General features: G+C 41.8%; 1 protein-coding gene across 1 annotated transcript in view; it reads right to left on the reverse strand.

Annotated features, from left to right (window-relative positions):
- Nucleotides 1–24,290, reverse strand: part of SCFD2 (sec1 family domain containing 2) — a 146,382-nt gene that overhangs the window by 46,741 nt on the left and 75,351 nt on the right. The window lies entirely within an intron of this gene.

A 24,290-nucleotide genomic window follows, 5' to 3' on the forward strand; every position in this document is an offset into this window, starting at 1 on the left:
AAGCTTACATATTCTTACTATAATCTAATTGCTTAAACCAATTCCCGCAAGCACAGTATGCCACACACTCTTCCTTTCCTCTTATACTGAACTAATGTCTTCTGAAAGCTGGGTGGAACAGTATCAGGTGGAACAAGTCTTCCTCCATGTAGACTAAGACTTAACACAATCAAAACTGATCAGCCATGTATACAAGGCTTCAGGTGAATGGGAAGAAGTACAACTTCTGCTGTGAAATACACATGGCAGGATTGCAACCTTGAATTTTAAAAAAACACACACACATACAATGTATATTGCATTCACCACAGACTTGGAGGAAAGAATCTTCTACTTATTGTTGTATCAGGAGGTCCTTTCCGTATGAGATATGAACAGGGCCTTTACTGTGGTGCACCTATCCTTTGGAATTTCCACCTATTCCATATTAGAGAGCTGCAGTCACAGAATAATAGAATCATAGAGCTGGAAGGGACCCTGAGAATCATCCAATGCAATGCAGGGATATGTAGCTGCTGAATACTATTTTTAATTGCTTTCTAAAAAAAATAATATTTTTTTTTTTTTGCTTTATGGTTGTAACCATTTTATAACTTTATATTTTATTGTTGTAACCCACACAGGGACCTTATGAGAAAGGGCGAGTAAGAAATCTAAATAAATAAATATGTACTTGTTTTTGCTTTTAGATTTAAGCCGCAACACATTGCGTTCGAGGTGGGAAACAAACCAGCAATCAAGAATATTCTTTTGAAAGGTTGATAGTCTCAGGTTGAAATCTGAATCGCACTTACAGTGGTACCTCGGGTTACAGACGCTTCAGGTTACAGGCGCTTCAGGTTACAGACTCTGCTAATCCAGAAACAGTACCTTGGTTTAAGAACTTTGCTGCAGGATGAGAACAGAAATCGTGCAGCGGCAGCAGGAGGCCCCAGTAGCTGAAGTGGTGCTTCAGGGTAAGAACAGTTTCAGGTTAGGAATGGCCCTCCAGAACGAATTAAGTTCTTAACCCGAGGCACCACTGTACTAGGAAAGGAAACACATGGGGTCTGCTCCATTTTCATGTATTTCCCTACCTTCCTTTAGAGTCTGGCACAGAGTCTGTCTGAATCTAACAGAGCTTCCCAGCAGCCTTTGCGAGACTTCGGCCGTAGACTTTCCATGCTCTATTAGGTGCTAGAAATCATGCTTTCTCCCGAGACACACGTGGCTTCAGCAGCAGCAATGTCTGCTAATTACACCTCCCCTGGTCCCTCCTGTCTGATGTCCTCCATCTGGAGTTCACAAACTCAGGGCCACTCTAAGAGCTCTGTCTGTTCCCTCACACCAAAGTTGCATTAGGCACAGGGGAAAAAAGGAGATGGAACAACAGAGTCAGCTCAGCTGCTATCATGACAAGTGCCAGGGACTTAGTAAGAGCTGGGACAGCAGAGATGTGTGTCACTCTCCTATGAGTGCATTTGCTTTAATCAAATCTCTCAAGACTGTGCTGTCAAAGAAAGGAGGGGTTTTAAGTTTCTTCTGGCCTTTGAAAAATAATGCAGCAAGCACAAATACAACTTGTGCATCGAGATGTGATCCTTTTACAAAATAATATGTTTTATAGTATTAGGATGAAGCAACAACCTTTTACAGTCGTGTGGCCAGATATTAAAAAACCAAAAAGGGAGAATCTTTTGAAAGCGTTCAAGAAGTTTAAAGTCTTTTTTTGGCCACAAGAAGGCACTCTATACTAACAGATGGAAAGGGGATGCATGGAAAGCAGCTCACTGAATGAATCTTCATTTGATGTACTGTTGACGATTTCCATGAAGGATTCATCAAAACATACAGAGCTTTATCTAATAATATGAAGGACAATTAGCCCCTCTGGAGTGGAGATGTTTAGTCAACTGTAGTTTAGATGCTTGGCGGCTGTTTGCAGATAATTGGACAAAACTCAGTGCTGTAGCTCCTGCCAAATAGGGACTTTCAGCAATCCTAGAGCAAGTCCATAATAAAGGACAGCAAAATATGATGAGCAATTTATGTGGCTATTTGTTTCCCATATGTCCTTGACAATGTTACAATGTGTTGTAATTTGGATTTTCTCATAATTTATGGGTCTTCTTTGCTGTGGAACAAAGCTGCAGCTGCTTTGTAGAGGAAGAGCCTGTACCTACAGCTCTGCAGATGGGTAATGAAGTTAGAAAGGTTATTTCTTAAAGCAAGTTTTTATTTTTGTGGATGAGAACTTGATTTATTTTTTCCAGTGGTTTTCAGCACCAATTAAAGTGCTGTCTCCTGAAGAAAAGGTTGGGCAACATGTGGATCGCATTCATTTGTTTGGTACCATTAAACTGCAGCTCCCATCATTCCTTCTGGAGGTATCTGGAAGGCAATAGGCTCCACATCCTTGGATTAAACTTAGTTGCAAGAGATATGTAGTATATTCTTGTCTAAAAGTAAGCTCCACAAAAGTCTCACTGTATATAATGGTCATACTCTTGCAACCTTAGAAGCAATGATGCTTTGTTTCAGACACGTATAACAGAAAGGAAAGCAGACTGGATTTTTAAACTGACATTAATCCTTGCCACATTTTAACACGGCCATATGGACTAACCGTTAAACTCATTTATTCAGGAGTGTATATTTTAACACCATTTTAAAGACTTTGCACCACTGAATATTTTACCATGTTTGTATTAACTCGTTACAGTATCAATCTTTATTTGCTGGATAGAGCTACATTGTCTTCCCTAAAAATAAAAAAATATATCCCTTCAAATTACAACAAAGGGCTAGAATTTACAAGGCCTGCACAGCAAGTAGTGTGAATTATAGTACTCCGTATTGGCAAAGCCCTCAGGTCCAGGAGGCAATTATGCTATGCTTTACTTTCCCTGCTGCTTACTTCAAGGTGCTTGCTGGCCACTTCAGTCCAAATTCAGAAGTAATCTGAACAGATTTAGGAGAGGAGAAATATCCCACACAATAATTAGGGGCTTGGCGTGCAAAAAGCCACGTTAAGTGTTAACAAGTAAAATCCCACCATCTAGCATTGACTTTTAAATATGGAATGGCTAAACTAACGACAGGAATGGCTAGTTGCCCATTGGCTTTGCCATAAGGAGCCTAGTAAAGGTACCGCTGCCCATACGGGCCAGTCGTGTCCGACTCTAGGGTAGTGTGCCCATCTCACTTAAGAGGCCGGGGGCCAGCGCTGTCCGGAGACACTTCCGAAGACGAAGCTGCTCTGGCGAGCCAGCACCAGCGCAGCACACGGAAACGCCGTTTACCTTCCCGCTATAAAGCGGTACCTATTTATCTACTTGCACTTGGGGGTGCTTTCGAACTGCTAGGTGGGCAGGAGCTGGGACCAAACGACGGGAGCTCACCCCGCCGCGGGGATTTGAACCGCCGACCTTTCGATCGGCAAGTCCTAGGCACTGAGGTTTTACCCACATCGCCACGTGCGTCCCCTATAAGGAGCCTAAGTTAGGATAAATTGGTAGCGGATGCGGCTCTGTATTATTAACTTCTGTAGACTGTAAGAAAAGCCCTCTTAGCCTCATCTTTTGCTGTTAAGACATTTAGTAATTACTTTTTCTCTTCTCTTCTTTTCTTTTCTTTTTTTTGTTTTGCTTTACAATGCTTTTATGGTTATAAAATTGACCGGGAGTCCGGCTGGGTTTTCTCTGTTGTTTTTATGTGCCTTCCAAGCTAATTGCAGCTGCCTTATATTTTACAGCTTAAATTGTTTATGACTGTGTTGTATACTACTTTGTGGGTTGGATCCAGACCTGCGCTCAGCAAATTCTACTCATGTAGGAGGAAAGGTGGCAATTTATCCAGCCCGCCTGAAGCCCCAGAGCTCCAGAAAAACATGGGAGGTGACAATGGGAGATGGAAGGAGAAAAATGGTGAAAATCACCACCCCACCCCTTTCCTCTAGCAAGGAGTCTCCACTGGATTCCGATTCCTTTGGTGTCCAGAAGAAGCTCATCTGTTCATAGAGGGGAGAGTCTGGATCCAAACTTGTATATTCTATGAAGAGAAATGTATCACAGAAATCCGGTGGGAGTTTCACAGGTGGGAGATGAATGAGCTGGTTGAGGGTAACAGCTACACCGAGATCTGTACTGACCTCTCCTGCAGCACGAAGATCTGATTGGATGAAGCTGACTGTGTTATTTGCATACTCTGAGATTTTCAATGGAGTTCCATTTTCTTCTGCAGCTCCCCTATTTGGCAATTTAGAGTGTCTTCGGCACTACCTAGCCATTGATGCACCTTTTAAAGTGGGCAAATGTGGTCCTTTTTCTCTGTTGTGTGGAAGCAATCTCCAAGATTTCTTGTTTTGGGGAGTCATACCTCTGTGCTCACCCACACTGTTTTAATCAGGGTAGCTTCAGTCTTTATTGCTACCATAAAAACTACAGGGCTGTTCCATAAAGTTTTGGGTCACACACACATGGCAGGCCAAATGCCTAATACAGAAAGCTGCTGACCTGAATGCAGACAAGGTATCAAATTGTTCCCTGTCCTGGTTCGTCTCTGCATGGCCTTTTCTTTTCCAGTGCTTTGTTTATAATACACCCTCTGAAAACTTGCTCACTTGGCACCCACTTTAGTATCCTTTAGGAACCAAGGGAAAGCTGTTCTGTTTCCCCAAGTTTTGCAAGAGCCTAGCTGCACTCTCTGTATGTTTTTTATCAGCTTGATTACAGTTGATGCCATAACTCCTGATTGGAATTTTAGGTTTTATCATTGCTTTTTAAGTTTTAAAGGTAAGTAGTCTTGGGAACTATTGGCAAAGGAATAGGCTAGAGGCATTTAAAATAAATAAACAACAACAACAACAACAACAACAACAGTTTATTTCTACCCCATCCATATGGCTGGGTTTCCCCAGCCACTCTGGGCAGCTTTCAACAGAACATTAAAAACAGAATAAAACTTCAAACATTAAAAGCTTCCCTAAACATATGTATATATGTATATGTTAAATCTAGATCAGGGTTTCCCAAACTTGGGTCTCCAGCTGTTTTTGGACTACAGTTCCCATCATTGCTGACCATTGGTCCTGCTAGCTAAGGATAATGGGAGTTGTAGTCCAAAACCAGCTAGATACCCAAGTTTGGGGAAACCCTGATCTAGATTGTCATTTTTAGTGCTTTTCTTACCATACCTCCAATGACACTCTTTCCATCCATTATGATCCTCTGCACTCCATGTTTTCAGTACTCCTAGCTTATTTACTCATGCATGGTAGCCAGCTATCTAGGAGGAAATGTTCATGCTTCCTAGCAGCACTAGAGCTGAGTCACAGCTCCTGGACAGTGTCTCCCCAAATCCTGGAACCATGCTATTTGTAAGAACATAAGAACTGCTTTGCTGCATCAAGGACCAAAGTCTATCTAATCCAAGATTCTGTTTCTAATAGCAGCCAGCCAAATACCTTGACCCATTTCTCTCTCTCTTTGGATGAAAATACTATAAGAGTGTTTTGCATTATAATACTGTATTCCTTGAGTAAGCAAAGCAAAGCAAAAAAAAAAAAAAAAAAGTACACACGAGAGTCCTGTTATTTTAAATATATACAAGCACCACCCATTTCTATAAATCAGTGCAATCTTGTTTTGCTAAAATAAAATAAACTTTGCCAAGAGATGAAACGGATAGCCTGCTCCTTTGCAAGGCCTCCAATCTTGGCTCTGTGAACTATTACACATAGGAACTAAGTGACACCTTTTGGATAATGGTGCCAAGTCAACAGATGGAACGCATTACAGAGTTTGGGACAATGCTGTTTAAACAACTGGATGCCAGGATCCCAGGGTAAAAAGTAGAGAGAGGTTAAAGGACAATGTGTTATATAAAACATGAACACACACACAACTACTCAGGCTGAAGAGTCCTTCATTTAAAAGCAATTTTGGTGGCTGCTGGAAGCAGCCCTAATCTTTCATTCTTTCGACACCAATAGGAATGCTGTTGCCTATTGCTCATTCAAAAAAAAAAGTGGCATGGAATCTGAGTGAACAAAAAGGAAGGACAAAATACAAGCTGGATGAAAGGATGTGAAAAAGAAAAACCTAGCGTGCTTCTAACTTTTCTTCAGGACCAAACAGATGAACACATTTTATAAGGGTTTACAATGCTGGCCCCACCCCATGGATTTCATGGCAAATAGATTTATCAGAGTGAGTTCTGTTCCTGTCTGCTTTCTGAATGTTTGGCCTCTGGCAATCAGCTGCTAGTCAAAAAGGAGGTCTCATCTTAATTCCATTCTATGGGACTCAGACCTGCAAATTTCCATTCCTATACTATATCCAAGTGAGCAAATGGGGTTTGCTCCTGTGACAAGGCAGCTGTGGCTTTCCTTGCTGCTCATCCTAATATTTCCCGGGCAAACAACTCCTCCTCATACAGACACAGTTCTCCCAACAGGGCTTGAAAACTTGGTAAGGGCTGGCTATGCGTTCTCCATGTTTGCCCCTCGCCATGTGAGCTGCAGGGTGGGTGATGCTGAACTCTGGTCTTCCTTCCCCTTTTGTTGACCAGCCCTTGTTGTTGTTGTTGTTGAGTCATGTCCGACTCTTTGTGACCCCATGGACCAGAACACGCCAGGCACTCCTGTCTTCCACTGCCTCCCGCAGTTTGGTCAAACTCATGCTGGTAGCCTCGAGAACACCGTCCAACCATCTCCTCCTCTGTTGTCCCCTTCTCCTTGTGCCCTCAACACATCATGATGTTGTTTTCCAACATCAGGGTCTTTTCCAGGGAGTCTTCTCGGGTGGCAAATTGTATGCTTATGCGTCAGCTGTACAATGAGATTCCATCTCCTGTCAACTACTGGAGTGTGTTAGAAGTAGGTCTCCTACAGATTAAGGTGGTGTTTATTGATGCCTTGTGCACACTATATGTGATATGGGACTGTGAAGGAAGACATCCACTGTAGGTGTTTGGGCATAATTTTGCTTGTATGAACTTACCTTTGTTCTGCATTTCTAGGCCCACGTCCAGGCTCTCCAAGTCCATGTCCAAATTTTGTTTTGTTTTGTCCTGGCGCTTTCCCCTGGGAAAACCAGTGTTTTACCACTGAATCAGAGCAAACAGCAATCGGGTTTTTCCTGGGGAAAACGCAGGGACAAAAAAACCCCTGCTTGGACACAGACCTGGAAAGCCTGAACCTTATGCCTAAAAAGCACAGAGCAGTGGTAAGTATGGATGAGCCCTCATTCCACACATGGCTAATGTGGGGGGTGGGGTGCAAAAGACACTTTAAAAAAATAATAATGTAATGAGTGCTTTGCATTCTTTAAACTGACAGCATTTGCTGCTGATGCAGTTGCTAAGATGCATAGGATCCCAAATACGTTATACTGATGATAGACACATATATTAGCGACTGCTGGTGTAGCTGGAACCCATGACTTGGAGCTTTGGCTTTTTTTCTTGCAGATACCCTTTGTTCATCTTGTGGATAAGTTTAACAGTCATGGTGATAAGTCTGATGATCTGCATTCTTTTCTTGCTACAATATATTCTTTCCCCATCACTTATGATGTAGAACTGATAGCAGCAACTTCTTCTTCTTCTTCTTCTTCTTCTTCTTCTTCTTCTTCTTCTTCTTCTTCTTCTTCTTCTTCTGTGTACGGTACTAGCTCTCTTTCCCCTCTTTGATCACAATTTAGGTTAACTCTTCTTCTGGTCTTACTTACTCTTGGCCATCATTCTGCTTTTTCAGAGAAAGTACTGAGCCTGCTAAAATTTTCTCCACTATAAATGCTTGCTAAACTCCCCTTTCTGCTAAACCATTTTATTTTGCAAACTTGATTTCTCACACGTTTTCTCCCTTGCTGTTTCTTTTCTGTTTTCAACTCTTTCTCTCCAGTTCTAACCCAGGTTTCCACCTAGGTAATTCAGGATAAACCAAGATTACTTTCCTTCAGTATATCTCCTTTCTGAATCTTTTCTGTTTTCTTCTATTTTTCCATTGAAATGATCTTTGTTATTTTGGCATCACCAAGATTACTACTTGCATTCTTGATTTCTTTCCCCCCTTTTCCCCCTTAAGGCCTCGGCTCTCTTCCCTTTACCTGCATTTCTGAATTTCCAGTTAGCTTCTACTTAATTCATTCTGGAGGTCCGTTCTTAACCTGAAACTGTTCTTAACCTGAGGCACCACTTTAGCTAATGGGGCCTCCTGCTGCCGCCACGCCGCCGGATCACGATTTCTGTTCTCATCCTGAAGCAAAGTTCTTAACCCGAGGTACTATTTCTGGGTTAGCAGAGTCTGTAACTTGAAGTGTCTGTAACCTGAAGTGTCTGTAACCCGAGGTACCACTGTACTAGAGTTTCCTTCAGATTTCCAATTTTCAATATCTGATCTTTAAAAAAAGCACCAAAACTATTCTCAATTCTTTCTTCTTAGCTATCACACAGTTCATCTTCTCTTGTCCCCAAATTGCTTGAAATGTATTTCTTTTCAGTGTCTGCATTTTCTTTTATCTAAATTTTTGATCTTCACCAATCTGGTTTCCGTGCTTACCACAAGAGAAAGTAATTTCTTGAACTAATTTTCTATGTCTAAACAGCAGAACTAGTAGTATTATCTTCTTCTTGATTTAACCTCTGCTTTCAGTACTGTTGATCATACTTCTTTGTATGATTTTGGTTTTCATGAATCTGTTCTATCTCTGTTTTCTAATGTCTATCTCTCTCTGTCCTTCCATTCCTTGTTTGGGCTCTTTTGCTTTGATTCTTTATCTTTGCCCTTTAAGATTTTCCTACGCAGTCGTTTGGTACTAATTAATTCTATGGTGATAGAAAAGAATAAGTGAATATTATCATTCATCTATCTTGGTCTTTGCTAATCTTTCATCATTTCTTGCTGCTTCCTCATGACTGCTTGCTCATTCTTTGAAGTTTAATTCTTCAAAAACAGGATTTCTCCAGTTTCCTCTCTTCCCTATCCTTATATTGTGTGTTTTTGGGTTTTTTAAATCCACTGATAAAGTTATTTCTTCTAAGCTAGAGATCTTGGTGATTTTAAAAAAACTCATCAGATTTCATCTTCAGCTAAGTTTTGTTGTTTTCAGTTGAGAAAAATGCTAAAATCTGACAAAGTATTGCTTTTATAGGGACTCATTTATTTCCAAGTTCTCTAATGTGCTCCATTGAGTTCCCTTATTGCCATACATTAATCTTACCCTGTATTTTCCTGTATCTCTGTTAGTGCAGAGACTTAGGTTTTCTGCAGACAGTTTTTGTAATAATTTTAGGAGACAGTGAACATAGCTCCAAAACTAGGGACAATGAGCAACAGAACTTCTTCTCAACAGCCTCTGGCTGATATTTCACTCTAGGATTGTGTGGCTGTAGCATTGTTCTACGGCATTCTTTTTTTGGGGGTGGGAAGAGCAGCTGCCACAAAAAATGGCACCTCAACTGGTGGCTGCCATTTTTTGAGACAGTTGCAATTGCATAGAGGAGTCCTGGAGTAGTTGTTGTTAAATGAAAGGAGTGAAATCCACAAGTGTCTCAACACTAATGGTAGGCTCTTCCACTAAGTCCCTCCCTCCATGATACGCCGTCTGCAAATAGGTATTTTTGTTAAGAAAATGTGCATATAATCTGGGACTCAGCTACATTGACAAAGAAAAAGTGCTTTATATGCATTCTAACCAGTGCTATTTTTCTAGAAAAAGAGGTGCTGGAACTCACCATGAACAGCTTCCATTTTCTCTTGTAATGGCAATGGCGTTCACCTAAGAGGTGCCAGAACAGAGTTCTAGCGAGATGTGGCTGGGGGGGGGGGGAGCCCTGATTCTAACACTGTCACATCAGATGGCGCTGTGGAGTTCCGTTTTTGCTAACCCAATTTCTCTCTCTCTCTTTTAATTTTTTTAAAATTCATTTTCATTTTTAACAATTGTCCTCATACAAAAAACATAATCATTTTACAAATAGGATTCTCAGAATCTCAGATCTTCCCTTCACAGTTTCCTTAGATATTATTTTGAAACTGCATCATGTCATACCTTCATATTTTCTTAAAACTCAATTGTTACCACAGTTCTCGCTTCATTGCAAGTGGGTTGTTTTTTTCAATCCTGCCAATTTTTTAAATTGTTTGCAGTGTTATTTCCAGTAATTTATAACATTTCCCCATTATTTATTAAATTTATTGTCCTCTTGATCTCTGATTTTCCTGGTCCGCTAACCCGATTTCTCATACAAAGTTTGCAATGTGTTTAACTGAAACGCCTCTGTGATGTGTCTAGATCCAGTCCTGATTTAGAAACCTTGTGAAGCAGATCAAGGATGTAGGGAAAAACAGCCAAAAGATTCCCAGGACAGAACCCCAAATTACCAGTTTCATTCATTTACTGTAACAACCATTCAGATTATATCTATTAGAATAACACAATACAGCATGGAAATAATGCAATCAGCATAGAACTAATTGTTTCCAATTAAAAAAGAGTCCTTTTACAGTTAGCAGGGCAATGTTTGGCACACAGTGTTTAAATGGGGGCTAATCATACAGAACAATTTACTCTAATCGCAGGGACTAGTCTAGAATTTTTTGCCAGGGTATTTGCCAAGATACACCCAGTAACCTTACCTCAGTCTTCAAAAATTTCCTTGAACTGATTCTCAGTTATTTCAAAGGCTTTCCATACTCACAAAGGGAGGGACGATACAGATGCAGGTTTCTGCATCACAAAGATAAGATTATTTTAATGGCGTGTAACTTCTTGGCAAATCAGATATCCCTTATGAGCACCACCACCAACTACCTCACAGATAAATTCTCTTCTTTCCAATGGGCATTTCATACATGAACACACACAAAATGAAGTTCATATTTAAAATCCGTATGTTATATAGAATACGAGCGAGGGCAGTGTATTTCACATGTATCTAGGAACAAGAAATACTTGCTTAAATGAAATTTTGTTAGGTACTGGGCAGAGCTTTGCTTCAATCAGAATCTTGGCTGAGTCACGCGGAATGTTAATGCTAATAATAATAATACTAATAATAAATATTCCTCAGAGTAAAAGGCTTGAAGAGGAAAAACAAAGCAGCCATCTTGATTCCATTCAGTTATTTTCTCCTCTACTTAGCCTCATGACAGGAACCAAAGTCAAACACAAAGCAGCCAAATGTTGCTTTAGTCACAGTATATATTTTAGATAGGCCTGACAAAGTTATTTCTAATTTTGAGCCCCGAAACCATTAGGAAAAAAAAATGGATCTGCAAATGCTATTGTGTTATTTTTGTATGTTAAGAGTAAATCTGGGAGCTAAATTCCCTGGCAGTGGGCTATCCAAGTCTGGAGTAAAATTAAATTAAAGCAAGAGCTCTGAGAATGTCTGCTTGTATATAGGTCAAGAGCCGTTGCTGTGAGATCTCACATTTCATGGATATGGTCAATGCCAGGTCTGTTTATACAGGGGGATGTCAAGCTCACCTCATAAAACAGCACTGTCCAATGAAAACCATTCATTTGATTGCTCTGGAAAAGGCCCTATAGCATTGTTCATAGAACAGTTATCTCTGGAAAAAAGCTGGAGCAGTTGCCTGATCTGCTTTTCCATGGAAGAATTCCAAAAAGAATGAAAGCAGTTTATTCTTTAAAATAAAAACAACAACACACAGTTACAACAATGCATACAGACCTGTCACCGTATGCTCCAGCCCTCTCATTTTCTAAGGCATTCATTCACATGTATGCAAAAAACACCTATCGCTGATAGGTTGGAACTTTGTCATGTTATAAACCTTTTTCAAAGAAAGTGTAAACTGATCAGAGTTGCTTGGGGAATGTCTTTGACACACAGTAGGGATGCATACTGGAATGTGAAGCAGCCTTATGTGCAGTGGAATGCCACAAGCGTTTGAACTGTGGACATTATATTCAATTAGCAAAATGTCCCTCATTGTCAAGGGACGGTCTGGTCTGTGTACTGGAAAGCACTGTGCATTTCTTTTGAGTCCTGCATTCAGACATACAATGCGCCCATCCTCTGTGGAATCCTGTCAGTGGAAACCTCAGCCTTATACCAAGTCACACTACTGATTCATCTCAAAAAGGTAAACAAAGGTAAAGGACCCCTGGACGGCTAAGTCCAGTCAAATGCAACTATGGGGTTGCGGCACTCATCTCACTTTCAGGCCAAAGGAGCCGGCGTTTGTCCACAGACAGCTTTCCGGTTCATGTGGCCAGCATGACTAAACTGCTACTAGCGCAACAAAACACCGCGATGGAAGCCAGAGCACACGGAAATGCCATTTGCCTTCCTGCTGCAGCGTTACCTATTTATCTACTTGCACTGGTGTGCTTTCAAATTGCTAGGTTGGCAGGAGCTGGGGCAGAGCAACGGGAGCTCACTCCATGGTGGGGATTCAAACCGCCAACCTTCCAATTGGCAAGTCCAAGAGGCTCAGTGGTTCAGACCACAGTGCCACCCGTGTCCCATACAGATCCATCTACCTCAGTATTGTCAACAGCTCTCCATTGTCTCTAGCAGGAGTCTTTCCCAGCCCTACACCAAGATGCAGGGGATTGAATCTGCAAAGCATGTGCTCTGCAACTGAGCTGAGCTATAGCCCTTCCAAAGAGATGCGAAGTCATCCAGCGGTAGAGTAGAGGAAGGGTAGTCAATTTGATACCCCTCCCCAGCCCCAGTGTTGTTGAAAGACAATTATCACTTCCGACTATGTGGGGCTTCAGTAGACTGTCTGTTCACATTGCAAAATCTTCACATAAACACACACACACACACACACACACACACACACACACGTACGTTTCTGGAAGAAGGGCTATAGCTTAGCTTTACTCATGTCAAGTGGCTGGATTTTGTTCTAACAAAATGTGAGTCCTAACTCCCAGTGCATAATGGCACCATTTACAACTTCACAAAGAGGTTTATCTCCTCAGTGAGAACTATTCCAAGGCCCTGGCCACAACAACTATGATGAAATGTTAAGAACTAGAAGTGGAAGAGAGGGAAGAATAGTAAATTTGCCACCATATTCAACTATAATGCAAGTTATGGAATGAGCTTCTATATTTTTCCTTCACCAAGAGTTGAATTCTCAAGTGGGTAGGTTTTTGAGTATCGATGCTTTTGGAAAATGAGAACACCTTGGTGTGTGTGTATGTGTTTTATTATACATGCATACACACCCACACCCACACTCACAAAAACACACACACAAAGAGAGATACACATAAATATATACACACAGACATATATATAATTAATTTTCCCCCTTATATCTATCTTTTAGCTCAAGGAAATAGATAACAGAGGTTTACTGTAGAAATACTGACACATTGAGATGCTATAGGAACCATAAGGAAAACAGAAGGGAACAGAAGTAAGCTTTTTTAAAACAACAACAACGTTTAAATGACTCCATGCTTTCTGCCCATGAACTTCTCTTTCCTCTTGAATTCACCCAGAGAGGAGCTGGACAAACAATTCATAATGTTTGCCTCCTAACAGTGGCAAAACACGCTTCTAAAGTTCAATAAAAACAAACAATTCCAGTGAAAAACAGTCGCTGGGGGAATCTGTGACCAGCAACCATGTCTTGTTCCTTCATTCTTGGCTTTTCTCCTAGAGATTTAGCTTCCGCCATTGACCTCTCCAAGGCCTTTCCAAGGGGCTGCACTCTCCTACCCTTGAGATTTCTTATCCCAAGTTTGACTCTAGCTTCCTTGCTTCCTCCCACTGGTTTATTCAGCCCTGAGATGTGGGCGATTTGGCTTTTTGTTTAACTACAGGCAACCTATGCAACTCCACTGACTTTTTCCTGGTCTCCAATTTGGCTCACCCACTTGTGGCCCAAGTTTTCTTGACACTGACTTTCCCTCTCTTTTCGTATCAGTTATATTCTTCTGAATCAAGCCTAAGATCTCCTTATCATGCTTCCATTTATCCACTGTTTCCTCAGTCTTTTGATGAAAATCTTATACACGATATGGAAGACTAGGATATGAAGATCATCACTAGCGTAACTTTTGAACTTGAACTTTTCCAGTCTTCCCACCTTCTTCTCCTCAAGCTCACCTCCCTTTTCGTATCTACCACTAATTTTGAAGATTTGAGGAAAAAACAAATATCCCTAAAATTCCAGCTTAATAACAACAATGACAGCTTAATGACAAACCCAGAGAGCATCTTAAAAAGCAGAAACATCACCTTGCCAACAAAGGCCGTAATAGTTAAAGCTATGGTTTCCCCGGTAGTGATGTATGGAAGTGAGAGCTGGACCACAAAGAAGGCTGATCGCCGAAGAATTGATGCTTTTGAATTATGGTGCTGGAGGAGACTCTTGAGATTCCCATGGACTGCAAGAAGATCAAACCTATCCATTCTGAAGGAAATCAGCCCTGAGTGCTCACTGGAAGGACAGATCCTGAAGCTGAGGCTCCAATACTTTGGTCACCTCATGAGAAGAGAAGACTCCCTGGAAAAGACCCTGATGGGAAAGATGGAGGGCACAAGGAGAAGGGGATGACAAAGGATGAGATGGTTGGACAGTGTTCTCGAAGATACCAGCATGAGTTTGACCAAACTGCGGGAGGCAGTGGAAGACAGGAGTGCCTGGTGTGCTCTGGTCCATGGGGTCACGAAGAGTCGGACACAACTAAACGACTAAACAACAACAACAATAACGAGTCTGGGACAATATTAGAAAGCATGAGAGAGAGACTGCTTCAGACACACCGTTAGCCTGGTCCGCTAACCCGATTTTGGACAATGGGCCTTTAAGGTAGACCAGCCATACTGCTCCATTATATATTGGTGGGAATCTGGGCTGAAATACAGAAACAATTGCACAGCCCCATCCGATTAACGTTCACTCAGAAGCACACCCCACCATTTTCAATGGAGCTTTCTTATACATAAGGGCATGCAAGATCATAAGCAAAAACTTCTTAGGATATTTTGGGATACATTTTGGAGGCAAAACAGCTTACGGCTTTCACAGGCATGCTCACAATTGTTTTAAAAGTTTACTACGGACTTCCAACAGCTAGGCATTATGCACTGCATTTGGACCTGGTGTGTACATAACTCAATGTTGCAAACCAAGGGAACAACTTTCTTCTGCTGTTCTGAGCCAGGAAAGCACTCTCACTGCCTCAACAGCTGGCATTGCAAGAGAAGAATGCATTGTGGGGAGCCTTGAGATCTCAAGAGACTTAAATATACACACCAGCTGACTGCTGAGTCATCTCTCCACCCTTCTATTTCACCAATAAACTTCACATAGGAGAACATAACTGCTGCACTTCTAGACTGGTGGGTTCATGACACCCAAGCAAAACATTCCTCAGGAGTGGTAATGCAGGCTTATAAATTGTCTCTTAGTCTATGACAGGAACAAAGGGACATTTTAGCAAAGTTATGGCTCTCTTCCTTACCCACAACCCCCCATTTTAGGTACAAATTACTAATGTATGGGTGTGGGCAGGTGAGCTAGTTAACCTTTTTGAAGGCTTAGTAGTTTGTGGGCTCATTTGTAAGACAATGCAAATTCAAACTTTATTAAATTTTGAATAGGGACACCCTATGCCACTGAAAAGCATTTCTGTGGGGTAGTTTCTAACTAACGTTCAGAGGAGTAGCCATTATTTGGCTTTTTAAAAAAGTATTCAGTAGTAGTGGTGTTCTGTCCCACAGCAATTACTACAAGAATAAACAGGCATTTTCTTTTCAAATGTTCACCCTGTGCATTCCCAGTCTGTATTTCTTCAAATTAGAATGTGCTATATTTACTTTTCTAATCGGGTCTTCAAGCAACACTTTAAAGTTGTCCACAACTAAAGTCTGCTTCCTTCCCAAAATAAATTTGCTTTTTTACTTCACACCCATACTGCGTCATTTCTCTTTACTAAAGCCTTTCAGTATTCCACTTAGAGAAAACAACTTTATGGCCAAATGAAATAGTTCTATCATTCCGCGAAGCGTCGTCTGCTACAAAAGTGTGTGGTGTTGCTGCCAGGATTTTTATGGCAATTGCCAGGGCAAGTCTATTTTGTTATTTGTTATGGTAGTCCCCCCCAAATTATTTTAACCAAAAATTAGGTGCATGCAGTTTTTGTGTTTTCCCCTAGAGAAATACATAACTTTATTTCTCTACTAAGTTGATATGGAGGTTTCCATTCTTCTGTCTTGAAGACATGTACTTGGAAATATAAACCCTACTGATTTGTCCTTTTTTGTAGCAAGTTTGCTTAGAATCACATTCCACCAGGAAATTTAGTTGACAACTAATTATTTACTCACTCCTAAGTAGATATAAACCATTCACACAAGCCAGTCCCTCCAGAATAGATTTCATCTAAATTGTAGAATGACCAGCACACTCTATGTCAAAGGCAGGGTATGCTATGTAATCATGAATTGTAGAGTGCAGTTTGGATTTTTGGATTTAATTTCTAATTTTAAAAAGCACATTACCTTGAACCCCCCCCCCCAATACTTCTGGGGTCCCTAGTCAAAGACCACCTTGTAGAACAAGAAATAAGCTTAATAAGGTCATTTTAAAACTAAGCCATTCAAGTGACGGTGCAGAGACTTTAAACTGATTGACTGCTTTCTTGCTCGTGCATTTGGCGCTCCAGCGTAGTTTTGTTATTGGCTACAGAAAAAGCGTGTGAAAGAGAAAGGTGAGGTAGACAAACAAACTCTGTAAGAACAGATGACAGGGGGGAGGCAGACATTGAATGCATAGTCAAGAGGGAGAGGATGCTGTCAGCTCAAAATCTCAAGGGCTTTGTGCAACAGAGCCAAAGGTCCCCAAGTAGCTTGCTGGAGTGCATTGGTCCCTAAGAGTTTAGTTATATAAATAACTCGTGTTCCTGCAGATCCCTAAGGACTGTTCATATATTCTTGTTTCCTGAATTTCTGTGTGTTTTGCAAATAAATCATCCTACAACTGAGGAGATGTGTACAACTTTTTCCATTCAAAACATTTGCTTCTGCACACTCACCATATGAACCAGAGAAGGTTAGCGGGGGGGGGGGGAATTAAATGCTCCCCATGGTGGCATATTTCTAATTCTTTTTTCTGTATTTGTTCCCCACCCCCATCCCCCCAAAAGTCAGAACCAACACTAAAATATTGCACAGCTAATCTCACACACTAGACAGAATTGCTGGATCTTCTTTTCTGTAGTGTGTTGACTTTTCCAGTTTCACTTTTTCCATCTGGAAAAATGCCGCAATGACTTTCCACTAATACTGTTCGTTTTTTCATCGGAAGAAAGAGCGTTTCTAAAGCTCTTACTAGACCAAGATGAGAATTCACCAATTATTGTAACAAATTGGTTCTTAGCACTAGAAGTTCAGGATTTCTCTTTTTCTCTCTCTTTTTAAAAAAAGAACACTCCACATTTCTTTGCCTGGGAAAATTCTAGAGCCTGAGTTACCTTTCTTGTGGTGAGAAAATTGCTAGTCTGCATGGTTGAAAAACGGCAGTAGTAAGCCAAAAGCAATGTGTCATCTCTCCAGAAAACATGAGCTTGAGAAATTTTGAACAAATACTATTTACCATTGTGGGTTTCTGAGTGCGTTGAAAGCAAGAGAATCTCAGCCAAACAGCTGAATCCAGAATAATGGATCTGAGGCAGTGACCTATCTGTATACAAAAGTGACTTTCCAACACTGTCACACTCTCCTAATGTTTTGTTACACTTTAGTATGAGGGGGCACTGTAGACAGGAGAAAGCTTGGTAAAGTCAGGGCAGGATGCAGGATTCAGTGCTGTTCCCAAATGTTTCCTTTACATGTTCTCATATAAGTGAATGATCACACTCCTCTTTTATATGGAAAAGTTAAGTACAGTGGTACCTCGGGTTAATAACTTAATTCGTTCTGGAGGTCCGTTCTTAACCTGAAACTGTTCTTAACCTGAGGTACCACTTTAGCTAATGGAGCCTCCCACTGCTGCCACACCGCCACCACGTGATTTGTGTTCTCATCTTAAAGCAAAGTTCTTAACCCGAGGTACTATTTCTGGGTTAGCGGAGTCTGAAACCTGAAGCGCCTGTAACCTGAAGCATCTGTAACCCAAGGTTACAGATTACACTGTATTACACTTGAGTATAGGAAGCAGAGAGGGCTGATGGAGTCTAGCATGGAGTGGCAACAATACCCTTTGTGTCCTAGCACAAAGAACACTGAGATGGCTTGGAATCCCTAAAGGATTCTTGCAGTACAGAAATCATTTCTCTCTCCCACACCACCAGAACGATAAACTGCAACAGAAGTCTTTAAATGATGGCACCTGCACTTTTACCCTAAACTTGTTACTTCTCTGCATTTACTTCACACCTATATGAACTGCATGGAACAAATTACAGATTGAATACCCAAGGTGTCTGCAGTCTCGGGAAAACAAGGTGTAGTATAACACAACACAGAAAGTTGCAATATGAAACCAAGAAAGAGAGCTGTAGTCATTTTAACTGGAATGTATTAGAAAGGATCCCAAGCGGTTACAGGAAAGAAGAGAAGGCAATATCACAGAACTGTAGGGCTGGAAGGAACCCAAGGGTCATCTAGTCCAACCCCCTGCAATGCAGGAATAACACATACTGTACCAACAATTTGCATGTATATTTCCAGGTACAAGGAAGCCTGGAATTAATTACACAGTGCTCCTATTATGAAGATAATGTTAGTAAAAAAATGAGTTGATGCAAATTAATATACTGAGCAAAAACTGGAGGCCAAGACTTAACCTCATAACAACAATTAATATTTAATTTCAATGTTACTGATTACTAATGGGAAAAAAACTATTAAGAGCTGATACAATCACTTATCTAGTGATGTTACTCCAGTGTATTCTACATTTAAGGGCTGTCACGCCAAGATTTTCATTAACAATTGAACAATTTAATTGGAACCGTAACCATATATTATACATAGTAGAAATAGGGAAAGAAATATTAAACAACCCAAAAAACAAGTGAATGGGCCTTACTAGTCAGTTACTTCTAAAACACTCAATAAAAGATGGTAAAACCGCTCTCTCTTTCTCCTCCCTCCATTTTATTTGCCAAGGGGTACAGATAAAGCCTGATCAGTCTGTGGCAAAAATGTGTCCCCTCCTGGTAAAGGTAAAGGAACCCTTGACCATTAGGTCCAGTCGTGACCGACTCTGGGATTGCGGCGCTCATCTTGCTTTATTGGCTAAGGGAACCGGCGTACAGCTTCCAGGTCATGCGGCCAGCATGACTAAGCCGCTTCTGGGAACCAGAGCAGCACACGGAAACGCTGTTTACCTTCCCGCCGGAGCGGTACCTATTTATCTACTTGCATTTTGACGTGCTTTCGAACTGCTAGGTTGGCAGGAGCAGGGACCGAGCAATGGGAGCTAACCCTGTCGCGGGGATTCTAACCGCCGACCTTCTGATCGGCAAGTCCTAGGCTCTGTGGTTTAACCCACAGTGCCACCCGTGTCCCTTCCCCCTCATGGGTCTTTTTTAAATAAACAAAAACCAATACAGGTTCGGATTTCATCCCTCACTCTATCAGCAAGCCTGTTATTTGCACAGATGCCTCTTCTTTTCTTTTAAACAGTGCAAATCCGTTGTTTTTTATCTGTTTGGATATTCCTGTATTTTCTTTCAAAACCCTTCCCTATAAAATAGAATATAAGGAGAATATAAAATAATAATCCTCATGGACTGCCTGGATGCAGAGGAGCAGTGGGAGGCAGCAGCTAGGGAACCCCAAAGGGAAGAAGTCACAGAAACGGGGGATTGGTGGTGAGATGATGATGAGTGGTCTGAGGGAGAAGAGGGAGCAAACTGGGAGGAGGAGGTGTCAGAAGCAGAAGAGGCAACAGGGCTTAATGAGCAGAAAGAAGCTGCGGCAGAGAGCAGTTCAGAATCAGAGGCAGAAGCTGAAGCTGAAGCTGGAGAAGAGGGGGGCCAAAAGGCAGAGATGAGTCAGGCTGCTGAAGAAGCCAGGGAGTTCCCCCCTCCTGTGGTGACCAGCTCCCTTCGTCCCAGAACAAGAAGAGGTATGAAGAGGGCGGAGCAAGAGACAGGCACAACAATGAAGTATCAGATTGCTTGGGAAGAACCTGGGGGATGAGACATAGGGAACTGTGGGAAGACAAGAACTTCAGCCCCCACATCTCCCCCTATAGGGACAAGATCTACCGGGAAGAGTTGCTGTGCTCACTAGGCCTGGCCTCCTGAGTCGACCTGGTTTCCTTGAATCAAGACTTAACTACACTGTTGCCATGTGATTTACTGCTGACCCGCTCCTGACATTAAGTTAATATTTGAAAGAAAAAATATCAGTAAACTCAATATACTCTCCTGCTAAGGGCCCTACTTTCCCCATTCTCTGATGGTCCTTTCTTAGCATAAGAGAGATTTAATTTCGGAAATTCCTTCAGGTTATGCTTAAAATAGGATAATTGTTTCACAAAGCCACAGAATGAAATTCTTCTACTAGAGGAAACCTGCAAATTGCAGAAGCTAGGAACAGGGGGCATGTGATGTGGCTAGAGGTACAGAGAAATGCCCTTGGGTGGCAATATTCTGAATCAAATGCATTGGCAAGTTTGAGGCATTTGCAGCCACAATATGTGTTTTGCAGCAGATGTCGTGTCTGCTTTAATATATTTTGCAGCTCATGAGGATACCACTAGCCAGTTTCCCCATCTGGACAATATCCAGTTGCTGTCCAAATGGAAATCTCCCCCAACAATCCCATTTTCTTTTCGAGTTTGAACTCATCTTGGTGAACATGGAGCTAGGAATAGCAATGAAAACATAAAGCAAACACCAGGAAATCAAGTAATATTTTGCACAAAGTAGAAATGGCATCATAATATAGCACTAGCAGTGCCAATTCTTTTAGAATATTAGTTGCAATTTCTGCACACAGCTTCTAACTTTCACTCTATGTGTGGCCATAAGGAAAACCACACACTCTGTCTCCTTTTTCTACCTATAATATGAGAGAGAGAGAGAGAATGCATCAACAACCCCACAATCCTCACTTCCAAGGGATATAATTGCTTGTTCCTGCCCAATATGTTGGGGGAAGGGAACTGTTATGGGTGTCCTAAGCACAATATCAGCTCACGTGAAGTGCCCAATAGGTTTGGCCCGTGTTCTTTGTGAACACACTGCACATCTTAGAGAACATGCTACAGAAATTTTAACTGCACAGAGGAATGCCTTGGCAAATGTCAACATGGAAGGGGTTCCCTGAGGACAGAAAGTGTGGAAACCATTAGGTCTGGAAACAACTGAGTAAGCACCAGCTCAAATGCACCATCCAGTCAGGTCTCCGTAATACGTCCAAGCCTTTGTGCTCAATTAAGCATTGAACAATTATCACCAACCTTGTGTTATACAATGCTACATATACCCTGAGAAATATGAGCTGTCCAGCAGGGAGGAAACTATTTCCATACCTATACATTTCCAGCAGAAGACACACCCAAGCTACCAAGAAACCACCAAAGTGCAGGTCCATGAAAACCTTCACCACCCACAGAAAGAAACCCAGCCGGCCCCTGTTATAAAAGCTTTAAAAGAAACAAAACATTACTTTTAGGAACCAAAACTATTAACTATGCTGGCAGGGTGAAGTCTATGACAATTTATTTTTGGTTGCTCCGAAGGACAGTCTGCTATCTGTGGCTGCTTAAAGCTCTGTTCATTAGAGTGTACCTATCTGTTTGGTCTCACTATAAACAGGATAATGAATGCTTAGTGGAAAGAGACCACCATGAGAAGAACCACAACCTTCTTGGAATATCTCCTTATTTAATTTCTTGCTCTTGTTCTTAACTAAAAAGCACTGTTAATGGCAAAGAAATAGGGTTTCAAGCTTCTAACTATAGTCTTTGAAGTCTGGCAAATTCACAGGATGTGCCTACTAGATGGCTTTTTTTAAAAAACTACTTGCAGGAGCAATATCTCCACATCATGCCCCCAATTTGAAAATAGTAGCAATTCCAAATGGAATATAATCAAAGAAGGAGAACAAAAAAAGGGGTGGGGACTCTATAGGCGCAAGAAGGCCTTATATCTTCAGATGCCCCACTAAGCAGTGAACCTAGAAGGAATCCATTTGTGTGCCCAGGCAGAGTCTCCAAAACCCCAGGAGATCACCCAGAAGAAATGAATAACTCACAACAACATGTTATGGGATTAAATTGGTCACAACTTTATTAAAACTTTCAGATGTACGAAAACCTTGGCCTCCCAGCCCCCCAGCCGGGGGACTGAGGCACAGCAGGGTTAATCAGATCTGGGGAGGGGAGACTGCAAGACGTTTGTTTACGCAGCCAGCCAGCCCCCTTTCCCTTGCAACACTGGGGAGTTCACTGACAACCTTTCAGTGTATGGCCAGTGACTCCCCTCAAACAAAACCCCTTTAACGGGGAACCCTGGATCACCACCGTGGGGGGTGAGGGTGAGTCACTGCTTCACCCCCCCCCTTTTAGGGAAGATAGACTAACAGATTCCGCCCAAGGTCTAAAACCACCAAAGTTATGACAATTGCTACAGGGAAGGCAAAACCTGTGCGGCAGGGGAAATTCCTTCCCGGTTCTTTAACAACAACCATCATAAGATGAGAGCAACGCCCACTGACCTGGAAATAAAAGGTTAATCTGTCATCAAGCATGAAACAAGGGAGGGTTGGGTGGGTGAAGCTCCAGAGCCAACTGCGTGCTCCTAGGTTGGCTCCGCCCCTTATTATACCCCTAAAGCAGACCGGAGCAAAGTCTGCTCACCCTTGGCCCACTCAACTGGCCCCACCTCCACCAACACTGTGGGTTGGCTTATTGGAACCGGGGTTTGGCGGGAACCCCAATGGCCGCAACGCAGGAAGGCGGGCCAGCGTGACCATCCAATGAGTCTCCAGCGGATCGGGGGTGCTGTGCGCGGCCCCACAAAGGGCACCCACTGATGGATGGGTGAGCGATCATTACAGCAAAGAGAGGCAAATTCCCACAGCCTGTAGATTTATAAACATGGAACAATCCAAAGTATCTAGAAGTCTCTGCTCAAAATTACTTGCCACTCATGCCAGCTGCAAACGGAAAGGGGAGATCTTTTTAACAGATACACTTTCGTTCTATTATACCAAGTTCATATGGGAATAAATTTTTCAGTTATGTTTATCTTTAAACTAGTGAAATGCCTGTCATTATGACGGACAGGGGTGTGGAGGGAGCACTGTGCATTACACACAGCCTTGTACGTACATGTAGCTATGCCAACTTCCTGCCACTGTCCGTTGAAAATGTCAATAATATTTAATACTGTCATAAATTGATAGGCAAAGTGTTTAGCGTTCTTTTATTTTTTGCAGCGGGTCAAGGTAGGTGTTAGTTTTTCAAATAAAAATTTTGATCCGATATTTTGCTTTGTAATACAAACAGTCTGTTGAACTATAGTTATTTTATTCTTTTCTTGTTTTTGTGTGTATGTGTTAATCTTTTATATACTTTTTTATACTCTCTAACACTTTTGAATTTCTTTGTGAATCTGTACTTTTTGTTTTATGCCAGATTTTTACCCTTAAAATCAGGCCTTGAGAAAACTAGCTGGTCTATTTCCAAACTGCTTGTGGCTCAAGAAGTGGAGTGTCCAGGTCATGCAATCTAGATGATATTATTGGGTCAAGCTTTTGCAAAAGCCTCTATCAGCCTGCACAGGTGGGAGCTGGGAATATCACAGGCCTATCTGAACTGTCAGAAATTTTGAGCAGGGGCAGCAAGGAAAATCATCAGGCCAAACAGACGCCCACACTCCAGTGAAAAACAAGGAAGCCTGAAATGTGCAACACAACATTGCAACCATCTAGTAACATAACAAAAAAAAGTTGTTCTGGAATTTCATGTGTGTTACATACCTGGCAGACTATTCTTCAAATAATTCTTACAAAGTACTGAAACAAGGGACATCTCTCTATACTTAATGTTCACATACCTGAAATAAGTGAACAAGCAAATCAGCAGAGGTGAGTCGGTTTGCTTAAGATGGAGTGGTTTCATGACCTGCAGCACAATCCGATGCATGTCTGCCAGGATGGGTTCAAGACATTTTGCTGCCTGAAGCAAAGTACAAGATGACACCCCTCCTCACCATTCCATGTACAGAGGCCAACTGGACTGTCGGCTGAATATTACTTGAACGAGGGGGGTGTCCTCCACTGAAAAGAGGGTAGCAGGAGAATTTAGGGAGCACCTACCACCCCATCCTCAACACATGCTGCCTCAT

Source organism: Podarcis tiliguerta (genome assembly GCF_965153285.1).
Source record: "Podarcis tiliguerta genome assembly, chromosome: 9".
Taxonomy (NCBI): domain Eukaryota; kingdom Metazoa; phylum Chordata; class Lepidosauria; order Squamata; family Lacertidae; genus Podarcis; species Podarcis tiliguerta.